The sequence below is a fragment of the Schistocerca nitens genome, chromosome 3 (genome assembly GCF_023898315.1).
Source record: "Schistocerca nitens isolate TAMUIC-IGC-003100 chromosome 3, iqSchNite1.1, whole genome shotgun sequence".
In the NCBI taxonomy this organism is placed as follows: Eukaryota; Metazoa; Arthropoda; class Insecta; order Orthoptera; family Acrididae; genus Schistocerca; species Schistocerca nitens.
In genome coordinates this window covers 861,815,843-861,828,112 of record NC_064616.1, presented here as the reverse complement: position 1 = coordinate 861,828,112, position 12,270 = coordinate 861,815,843, and the positions used below count along the sequence as shown (strand labels likewise).

General features: G+C 41.4%; 1 protein-coding gene across 1 annotated transcript in view; it reads left to right on the top strand.

Annotated features, from left to right (window-relative positions):
- LOC126248896 (protein crumbs) overlaps positions 1-12,270 on the top strand; it is a 354,721-nt gene that overhangs the window by 287,396 nt on the left and 55,055 nt on the right. The window lies entirely within an intron of this gene.

Sequence of the window (12,270 nt, the reverse complement as noted above, 5' to 3'; positions counted from 1 at the left end):
TGTAAGTAGTAAATGAAGAATAAACTGAGAGGTTTGGGCATCTACAACAGCTCACTTACAGGCAGAGTGTAAGTTTCTGAAGAATGGCTAGACAGGTTAAGATGATGTGACTCATCTAAAGTTCACAGAAACCATTAAAAAAATAAAATTATATGCTCCATTATGAGTGAAGTGTCATATTAATAGGAGAGGGTTTGAGAGTGAGTTCATGCTGTGGGATATGTCAGTGATGTAACAGCCAAAGTATTTAATAATCATATCATGCAAGTACTGCACAGCCTCATAAACAAACACAAAATACTGTTTGACAAAACAAAAGTTTTGTCCTAGGCTACTATATACTGGGATTCTGTAATTAAAGAGGCTGTAGAAATAAAAATGTGCAAGAAGAACTTAAACATTGACAGCAGATATAAACTTCGCAGTACATGAAAGCAAGCTCCAGATGTGGAGAAGAGGCAGACATATTCATTGCGATGTTTATGCTACTATGGGCACAGTGGCACCACCAATGCAGACACTGACACCATGTGTGTTACAGCATTATATAATTACTGACAAATCAGAAGCCATCTATGGGCTATATAAGGCCTCCACAGCAACAGTTTTGACAGTCAGTAGCTCCTGATGAATATGATGGAGGTAATCGTCAAAAGCTTGAGGTTTTACCCTGAATAGATGCGGCAAGAAGTCCGAGAATGTTTATACAACAGTGCCAACACAAGAGGCTTTGTTCTCAAATAAAAATTCATACCAACCAATTTTCAAGGAAAATGATAAGGTATGTGCCTGTGGTAAACAAATGCCCCAGTGACTGCATTAATTTCTGAATAATTAAATGGTAGATGTTTGCATATATATGTATAAATATCATTTAGATCTATGAAAGATCTTCACATCACAGATTAACATTTTACAGTGTCTTCTGAATAATATGTTTTGCACTAGTAGTTATGTTTTTCACAGTAGTGAGCTCAGTGTATAAAACTCAGAATAAGAAGGATGTAATAAAGAACAAACCTGGCCAAATGTTCCCTAACACTCCACTAAACAGACATACATAGTTTCAGGCTATGTATGTCAGGTAGTGTAATTGCTGTAACAATGTGTCAGCTTTACAGGTATGAGTCAGTAATGAGAGTTAAGATCAAGACTAACAATATTATAAAGACACAAGTTCAAGCATTTCACAGAGATTTCACCAGTGCTACATTTGTCTACATCTGATGTTCTTTATTCTGTGAAGTGGCAACATCAGAAAAGCAGTGAACCCAGTCATGTATGATAGTCCTAAGAAATTAACTGCTGAACTGAGAATGGCCTATTGGTTTGTAACTAATAAACGGAATATTGGAGATAAATTAGCAGCTTTGGAACAGAGCAAGATATGATGCCAGCTAAATGTTTGAATTGTAAGACACTGGGTTCACATCCTGTTCATATATGTTATATTACATGAGATTTATTGTGATTTCCAATAAACCTGCTACCAATGACTTAAAAAAAATTATAATGACAACAATAATTTCCTAAATGGAATATGAATGAAGCAGCTTTTATGAGGCAGGTACTTGCTTGATTTTAGGCAAACTTGTCAATACTGTATTGAAATGGGCACTGAATCACACATGCATAATTTGTCTTCAGATTCATAAGATTAAATGTATGGTATTCAAAGTCAGGAATAAGATGATCAAGGAAATGGGGCACAGCTTTAATACACTTTGGCGTGAATAACCACTTTTATTATACTGTAGAATGTACACACTGAACTGACTTTATGTCACTACATCCATATGAGTTTCAGTATCTGAGAGATAAAAATTTCTACCACTTACATTTACTGAAGCATACATAATATATGATTAACAATAGCCACAAAGGCATGCATGGTACAGAACGATACTAAAATTGCCAACTGATGCACTGTGTGGCAGCATACTCCTTAACACCCTCTCCGTTATAGTACTTGTATATACAGTTTAAGTGTGAAGGTAACAGCCCACCAAACAGTAGAAGTGTTGAGTCATTGACAGGCACGCGCAAGCGCGCGCACGCGCACGCGCGCGCACGCGTGCACGCGCACACACACACACACACACACACACACACACACACACACACACACACACAAAACTCCTCCCCCACCCCCCCCCCCCTCTCCTCCACCTGCATACAGAGAGAGAGAGAGAGTGTGTTACATTGTGCCAAATGAGCACCCAGTGCCAGCACTGCAGTTCATTTGCTAGAGTTGGGTGAAGGATTGTGTTAAGTGGAGTGAATGAGTGTAGAAAAGAGGCTTGGAATGGGAGGGAGGGTTGGATAAAGACGAGTGACGGCTCTGGATGAGGCAGTAGATGTGTGAGATAGGAATGCTGGGTGGACAGGCAGGAGATGCAGGTGGTAGGATTGCAGGAGGGAGAGGCAACAGGACCGAGCGAGGCGGCGCAGTGGATAGACACTGGACTCGCATTCGGGAGGACAAAGGTTCAATCCCGCGTCCGGCCATCCTGATTTAGGTTTTCCGTGATTTCCCTAAATCGCTCGAGGCAAATGCCGGGATGGTTCCTTTCAAAGGGCAGGGCCGACTTCCTTCCCCCTCCTTCCCTAATCCGATGAGACCGATGACCTTGCTGTCTGGTCTCCTTCCCCAAAAACAACCAACCAACAACCAACCAGAGGCAACAGGTGCAAGGAGGGAGAGGCAACAGGTGCACAGGATAAAAATTCAACACATGGGCACTTTTGTAAACCCTTGTCGCCAGTTTTGTAAAGACCTCATTGCTACTGCTGTATAGGCCAAGTTTGTGAGTTCGTGAAACAGCTTTTGGTGCAGTACATGGCTGAGACAGTTTCTTCCTGCTACTATTACATAGCTATGCCCCAGGGTCAGATAACAGGATAGGTGAATGAAGGTTCTACAACACTTCAACAAATTAGTAACAAAGTCACACAAATGAGTTAAAAAGTTTACTTATCTTTGTGACTAGTTGTATACTAAAGTCTACCACTGCTTGTAATATAACACAAAAAAGGCCCTCAATGGTGAAGTGCAAAAAATCATAGGTAAACTTTACAGTACATAGCAAATGCAATTTACAACTGTCTGTTCACTTCTAAGAGTTCTCTAAACGACGTTCCCTGTCTAAGTCAGGTCCGGAGGATGATCTACAACCAGGTGGGCAAGTGCTGCTCTTCTATCTTCTGAGTAGGCTTCTGTCTGTATCGTGTGGTCATTGATGAATTATACTCGGCCGGCAATTGGCCGAGACGAAGTCAATATCTTCATCCTCAATGCCGCCCATGGCACTGGTGGAACTCAAGCAAGTGGCGAGTCTGTATGGCGCTGGCACCGGCTCGCATCTATGCATCTGTGGTGCTTTTGCTCTGGCTCTGTCTTGTTTGGATGACACAGCACTGTTGTCACGTACAGCCGAGCACCGTACCAATGGTGAGGGGGAAGCATGGGTACTGGAACTAGTGTTGCATCGGCGACCAGTGCTGAAGCCTATGCCGAGTCGCTGCTCAGTAGCTTATGCCAAGTCGCCGCTCGCACCCTGACATCCATCTTGAGACTGCAAGGGAACACCGGCTGAAAAACAAAGCACAGGGTGCGTCCCATAACCCATCGGCAGGGCACCTTCTTGATGGCATGAATCCACAATGGCATCTTCTTGACTGGAGGCCTCTTGGTAGACATTGACATGGAGTTGACCCAGTGGTGGTGGCATGGTAGGGGCCGTGAGACATCCGCTAGTGGACGGATGTTAGCGTTGGATCGATGTCCATCAGCTTGAGGTCCAGAAACAGCGTCTCGTGACCCCACTCTGATGGATGGCACTCCTGGTTGTGTCAACCGGGAAGGTCAGGAATCTGTGAACATACGAGAAGCAGCAGAACTTTGCAAGTGACAAGGACGAATTTGATTTAAGTGCCGCTTCTGCCATCCACAGTCCATCAGGACCTTGAATCTGAAACCTATGCGAACCAATTGAATTAGTAATGATGCCACACTGCCATAGATTTTGTAAAACATAGGTTGGCTGATCTGATATGTTGGCTGACTGGAGTCTGTAGGCACCGACCACAGCGGAGGATGTAGCAAATGCAAGAGTGTCCGGTGGCGTCGCCATTGTAGCAGTTCTGTGGGCAAAGGGCCATTGCAGGGCTGGGTTTGATAAGTGGACAAGTGATGCTAGGCTTGTTCTTGTGGATGATGCAAGCAAAATTTGTCCATTTGCTGTTTTAATGTGTGAACGAAACATTCAGCGTCACCATTCGATTTTGGGTGGAATGGTGCTGAGGTGAGATGGTATATGCTGTTCACTGTACAGAAATCTTCAAATTCTGCAGAAACAAATTGAGGTCCATTGTTTGTGATGAGCAATTCAGGCAGACCTTCAATGCAGAATATGAACTGAAGTGCATGCAAAGTGGAGCAAGATGTTGTCAATAACATGGGAACAAAAAAAGGAGAATTTGCTATATGTGTTGACAAATACTAACCAGCATGTGTTCCAGTAAGGGCCAGCAAAGTCTATGTGCACGCACTACCAAGGTGCCTCTGCTTTGTGCCACTCAAAAAAAATGTTGTCAAGGGGCAGCCTGATGTCCCACATATGCTTGACACCCTTCACACATCCTTTTTATTTGCGCATCCATGCCAAACCATGTGCAATGTGTGCATCCTAATTGTTTTGTGTGGACAACGCCCCAATGATATTGATGCAATAAGCTAAGTACATGTCTTTGAAGCACTTTTGGTATCACCATGTGCGAATGTCCTGACTCTGTGTGAAGCAAAATGACACCATGAACAACACAAAGATCATGTTGACGTGCAAAATATTGACGTACAATGGGGCTAACATTGTGCTTGATAGAAGATGGCCAACCTATATGAATGTATCAGAGCAAAATCTGCAAATTGGGACTGGAAGAAGTGGCTTGAGCTACTTTACAATAATCCAGTGGAAACTGCTCGACGAAGTCCTTTTCTTGTTCATCAATTTGAAAACATGCTGATTTCGAAGTGTCGAAGTCAGCATCAGGTCCCATAGGTAGATGTGAGAAAGTGTCTGCATTTGCTTGCTTAGAAGTGGGCCAATAAATGATCTCGTAGTGGTAGTGGGAGAGAATAAGAGCCCAACGTTGCAATTTCTCAGCAGTATGAATAGGAATCGATTTAGCCAGATTGAAGAATGACTGCAAAGGCTTGTGGTCTGTGATCAGACAGAATTTTTGACCGTGTAAGTACTGGTGAAATTTAGTCACTACAAAAATGATGCCAAGAGTTTCCTTTCCTAGCTGGAAATAGTTCTGCTGAGCTTTGTTGAGAAGCTTGGAAGTGAAGGCAAATGTGCCCATGTCTGATGAACACCTCGAGAATTGATAACATGACCTAACTATTGTATTTCCGTCACTTCAGTCCGGCATCAGACAAAACTTGAAATAAAGTGCACAAGTTGGCAAGGTGATGTTCTGCTGTCTGACCAGCAGCTACAATATTGTCCAGGTAATTTGTACATGAAGGTACAGAAGTAGTCAGCTGTTCTAGATAGTGTTGGAAAACGGCAGGTGCTGATTTGCTGCACAAAGGCAAATGAAGTAACTTCAAAAGACCTAAATGTGTATTAATGGCAAATGCATTTTGTGAAAGTTCATCAAGAGGAATCTGAAGTTAGGCATCACAAAGGCTATTTTTTTGAAAAATAGAGACCTTTGCCTAAGTGATCCACGAGTTTGTCAGGGTGAGGCAATGGATAAGTATCCACAACTGTCTGAGGATTGACAATGGCTTTGAAATCAGCACAAATTCTAATTTTTCCTTAGGGTTTGCAAACATATTCTACTGGGGAAGACCACTAACTTGCAGAGATCAGTGCGATGATGCCATTTTCTTGCCAGTGAGCCAGTTCTTTTGCAACCTGTGCACGAAGTGCAAGAGGCACTGCACGTACTTTGAAAAGGTGCGGCTGCATGTTGTCTTGAAGCATAATGTGCGCTACAAAGTTATTGGCTTTATCTACACCAGGAGCAAACAATTCGCATAATTCATCACAGAGCTTAGCAACACTGTCACTTGAATTGAAATGAGACACAGCCAGTACATCGGCCACAATGTTTAGTCCAAACAAGTCGAGACCAAAATTATTAACTGATTGTCTTCTTCGTAGCACTTGATGGAAACTGTGTTCTGCAGCTTCTGATACATGGCCGCAATGTTAAGTGTTCCTTTCACTGGAATGTTCTGGCCATTGTGCACTGTAAGTATATTCGTAGATTGACACAGTTTTGGTTTGCCTAACAGTTCATAAGTTTCATCGCTTAACAAGAACTCTGATGCACCTGTATCTAAATGAAGTTTTACTGTATGGCCTGCTAAAAGGTTCATACAATTTATTAGAGAGATGTTGGACAGGGTAACTAATGTTCAGAATAACAGGGGAACTAGTGTTCTGAATAAATGCACATGATTGTTCTGTAAAAGCAACATGTTCGGAAGTTACAACATGCACTTGCCTTGCAGGGCACAATAGTTTCACATTGTGACTCGGGGACTTTTGTCTTTTTAAGCGAACACTTCGTACATGTCCAGTTCCGTGGCAGGAGTAGCAAGTGGCTTGGTGTGATGGACAGTGTTCACGTTTATGTGCTGTGTAGCATTGGGAATAAGATTTTGTACCACGCTGTTGGTGAGATGAACGTAGCTTGTGCTGAAGCTGTTGATGTATTATGGTGTCCTGTCTGTGAGACTGTCTGTGTGCCATTAAGTGTGGCTGTTTACAGGACCGTGTAGCACTAGGGCTGTTTCCAACCTTTTGTTCTACAGTACAGATGTTACCAGACTGCCGAAAACCATCTACAGTAAAATCACAAGAGTCTTGGTAATCAATGATCTGCAATACCTGCTCAATAGTAGGATCGGAATATTTCAGAATCTGTTCTCTGATCCCATCCTTGTCTCCAATTTTGTAAACCCTTATCAGTTTTGAAACGACCTTGTCGCCACTGCTGTGGAGACCAAGTTGCCACTGCTTTTTATGGTAGGCCGAGTTTGTGAAATGGCTTCTGGTGCATTAAACGGCTAAGACAATTCTTCCCTGCCACCATTACACAGCTATGCTCCAGGGTCAGGTAACAGGATAAGAGAACAAAGGCTCTACAATGCTCCAACAAATTAGTAACAAAGTCACACAATGAGTTAAAAGGTTTTCTTATCTTTGTGATTAGTTGTATAATGAAGTCCACCACTGCTTGTAATACAACACAAAAAATCCCTCAATGGTGAAGTGCAAAACATTGTAGGTAAATTTCACAGTACACAGCAAATGCAGTTTACAACAGCTGTCTGTTCACTTCTAAGAGTTCACTAAATGACGTTCCCTGTCAGGTCTGGAGGATTATCTATAACCAAGTGGGCAAGTGCTGCTCTTCTATCTTCTGAGTAAGCTTCTGTCCATTTTCATCCTGTCATTGGTGGATTGTACTCGGCCGGCAACTGGCCAAGACAAAGTTGATATCTTCATCCTCAGCACTGCCTGTGGCGCTGGTGGAACTCAGCCGAGTGGCGAGTCTCTATGGCACTGCCACCAGCTCGCATCCTTGCACCTGTAGCGCTTTTGCCTTGGCTCTGTCTTGTTCAGATGACACAGCAGGCACCAGAGCCAGAGATTTTGCACAGTGCATAATGCCAATGCTGTAGGGAAGTGAAATGGGAGAGAGTGATAGAATGGAAGAAGAGGAAACTGTTGGGAAGAGAATGGGGGTGCAGGGGAATAGTCGATGTTGAGGCCACGAGGAGTACAGGAATGAAGGATGTATTGCTAGCATAACTCCCACACCTCCATCCGTGCCATCAGCCACCCTTCCTAACTCACCCTCCTACTGCACACTTCTTTTCTTCCCTCACTCGAGCTGCTCGACGGAACACCTCACCCCAGAGTACCTGCCGAGCAGCAGCTTCGGCATTGTGTATTCATCCATAGCCCTCTGATATTACAAGCATTAAACAGCAATCATTAACAGAGGTCTCTTTCCCAAAATTGTTTTTGCGCTTTTTCATCTAATCTCCAGAACAGTTAGTATGCAAATAGCACTCTTAAATTGCACATGCAAATAAGTAAAGAAATGATGATGATATTGTATGTCTTTGCCGGTGTGTTTCATATAGGTATGATTGTCAGGTGTCACTTTGGAACAAATAGAATTTGTGCTCAGCTTTGGCTGTGTACCATGAGGGGACTGGATGCACTGAAGGGTGCACTGTAGTTTATGTTTCCCTATCCCCCACACCACCACCACCACCACCACCACCACCACCACCTTGCAGCTGCTAACATGCATAGCACATAATCAGTTCTACCAAAGGTGAAAGCCATTTGTGGGTGGTGATAGAAAGCCCAGGGTTAATCACTAATACTGTTCATCGACTCCCCCAGTGAACGTCATTTTGCTTGTAGTAAGCCTAAAGCCGGTTTCCTTGTTGTCGATAAAATTTTTATGGATATGTGACAGTATTGTCAATGAGTAAATGATGTAGTCACATACTCAGAGGACCTTCATTGACTGTAGCAATGGTTACAGAAGCCTACGGTCGCAGGTTTTCTTATGTTCCTCAAATCTGCTGTCTTGATTCATGAAACTGTCAGGAGACTCGTGTGGGATACTACCGAAGTAAGATGTTACCTTTGTAAGACATTTTGTACTGTTGTATTTCATTGCATGCCTTTCACGGATGCCAGATTGTAAGAGCCATGTGTGGAACTAATTTTTTGCACATTGTTGTTCAATTGTGCTGATTGGCCAATGTACCCCTTTATATGTGATAAACACCTCACCTCTCATTGTCAAGATGACCTTGGAACTGTTCGAAGAAAGACACCTTTGCATATCAAACTTTACAATGTTTTTTCCAAATGTGCTTTGATGTACATCAGCAATACAATGTGTGCAGCCGGATACAGGGAGATAGAATGACTGGCCAGTACTTACTGTAAGGTGGTAAGATAGAAACATTTGAAGTAAATGTACACAATTGGACAGTACTGTGAGTGGTGTAATATATGGTTCTTAAAATCTAGTGTGTCTGTCATAACTGAAGATTTAATAATGTATGGAAAGTTCTGGTTGAAAATTATGAATTATTTAGGAAAAAAAGAGAGAATTCATCAAAAGGCAGAAGCACTTTGTTGTCGATAGGCACACAAACAAAAGCACAATGTAGGGAGACAAACGTGTGTGTGTGTGTGGGGGGGGGATCATGTTTTTCTACAGCTAGAAAAAGGAAGTGCATTCCGAAAGCTAGCCAAGCTCTGTACCTTTTGTTTGAGGGCACCTGTTGATGAGGCAGCACTTCTGTCTTTCGGTGAGTCATCTCCTTTATTCCTAAATAACTGAAGACTTTGTCACCAAAGGGCATACAGTGAATTCCAGTTGAATAAATCTGTCAGACAACAACCTACTGCCCCTGTGTTGTGAGTTGGTGGAAATTCACAGTGCAGCCTGTTTAATAACAAAGACAGTAGGTTCCAGTTGAATAATACCATGGCTGCCAACTACTATGGATTGTCTGTAATTGTTACATATTAAGCACCCTAGTTATGGAGTTACGGAAAGTTACTAAAAAATAATGGATATAGACATTATACAATTTGATGTTTTAAAAAATCGGAAAGCTACTGTTTCTACTTTGTTACTCATGTGCTATTAAAATGTTTTCTAGATTGTAATGTTTTCCTTCCTGAGAACATCATAAACCTGTCTAGAAATGATTTCATCGTCATGACTTACTAAGATAGGTTATGCAGAGTGATGAAAATTTTTCGTTCTGTACAAGAGCCTTAAAGGATAGGAACATAACAGCTTTCAAACCAAGTAAAGTCACAATGTTCAAGGCTGTTGCTGTTTTTCTAACTGGAGGACATCACAAGATGTGCAGTTCACTTACTTATCCACACTTAATAATACATACCATGCTGACACTATTATTTTAATGGCTATCCCCTTTAACTTTTTTTAAATTGCGCTGGGAGTAAATTATTATAGACCAATGAAATTTTCAGTAATTTTGTGACATCATTTGTTTGGTGGTTTCATTCATCTTTTTAGAATTCAAAAACACTGTGTACACAGTGTTAGTCACTAAGTATTTTTTCATTGTTTTGTCGGTGACTGTTAACAGTTGCTGTAAAGACAAAACAAACACAAATGATAATGCGAAATTAAACAGTATAAGTGATATCTGAAGTGAAAGTGAAAGAAAAAATAAGATGGAAGCTTTTGTAGGTGTGCCAAGTACCAGTAGTCACGGATTTACCCATCGTGCTGACTGTGATAAGAAGGAAAGAGAAAAAATGGAGGTAAACAATAATCGTAATGAAAAAGGAAGTACTGTAAAAGTAGGCCTAAGTACTGTAGCCAATTCAGATTGTAGTATTATGAAGCACCAAAGTGTTAGCCTAAATCAAGCTTCTAATTTCTAAAATTTTCTGGGGGAGGACCCATCCCGTATTGCCTTGTGATTACTGACAGCCTCTTCTCAAGGTTGACAGTTATGTAATATATGGAAACGTACCTTACAGTTACCTTAATCTTTAGTGTGGCTAGATTACATGGTAGGAAATGGGGAAACACTAAGCTATTCGATCCTGTTAAGTGTGTTGCAATCCACAGCATATCAGGGCACCAGATGATGGAAGACTGGTATTTTGTCAAAATATTTTGACAATTCTATATCTTTGTCTAGCTGGACACTTGCAGTGTGTTACATTGTAACAAGATGTACAGAATGTCCACAAATATTTAGATGGTTATCTCGGGATCTTAATTTGCTTCGGAATTTTATTTGGATACCTTATACATCAGTTTTGTGCAACGGTTTCTGGACTTTTTGGCCACTTCTATGTTAAGAATGTCTCAATTTGTGTAATGTCATCATTTGATTGCTTGGTAATCTTTTAAAAAATATTTTATGTATGATTATATACTGTGTATAAGCTTACACACTGTCAGTTGTATAAAATGTGCTTATAATTGCTTGGATTTTTAGTCTTGATGACAGTATCTTCTTCTAAGTAAATATGAGAATGATTTCGTATAGACAATATATGTGCATGTTAAAATATAAAATTTTTTATACTATCTCACATGGTTGATGGATCAGCTGTGTTTCTGTGCTTGCATGTGTGCCTTTGTATACTACTTGCAAGTTGAATTTCATATGCAAGATGTTTCCGGACCTGACTGACAAACTTGAAGGAATGATAGGTCACAGAAACAGGATGATTCTTTTATTAAGGAACATATAGCCTTAAAAAGTCCTTATGGTCCTAATAATGAGTAACTACATTTGCACAAAAATTACCCTTTATTATTATGATGTGTGTTCTGACAGTGATTTACAAGGTTAATCCCAAAAGTAAGGTCTCCTATTTTTTAATGAGTACATAGACCTGTTTATTTCTACAATGGATTACATCAGTTTACAGCTTGAACATTTAGCTATTTTTCAACATAATCACCATTTCTGTCGATGCATTTTTGTAGATGCTGTGGTAGTTTTTGTATGCCACACCTCGCCGCCATGCTGTTCAGAAAGTTATGAACCTCTTCTTTCACCTCGTCGTCAGAGCTGAATCGCTTTCCGGCCAAATGTTCCTTTAACCTAGGGAACAGGTGATAGTCACTGGGTGCCAAGTCAGGACTATAGGGTGGGTGGGTGGTTATGTTCCACTGAAACTGTCACAAGAGAGCAATGGTTTGCCGAGCAATGCGTGGGTGAGTGTTGTCTGGAGAATGTGTACGCCCTTGTTCAACATTCCTCTTCTCCAGTTCTGAATTGCCTGTTTGAGTTTTTTCAGAGTCTCACAGTACCTGTCAGCGTTAATTGTGGTCCCAGTGATTCAGGTCCGATGAGGAGGTGCAAGCAGAGGTTCATAACATTCTGAACAGCATGGTGGTGAGCTGGTATGACATGGGCATACGAAACTGCCACAGCGTCTACAAAAATGCATCGACAGAAATGGTGATCATGTCGAAAAATAGCTAAATGTTCAAGCTGTAAACTGGTGTAAACCATTGTAGAAATAAACAGGTCTATGTACTTATAAAAAGTAGGAGACCTTACTTTTGGGATTACCCTTGTACATGAATGTTTCAAACAATTCGCCCTGTGCCTCAGTACATGCTGTACACCTCTGTATCAATGCTAGTCCAACTCTGGGGAGCACATCAGGATTCTGTTGCATTTGGTGGCAAGCATAAATTATT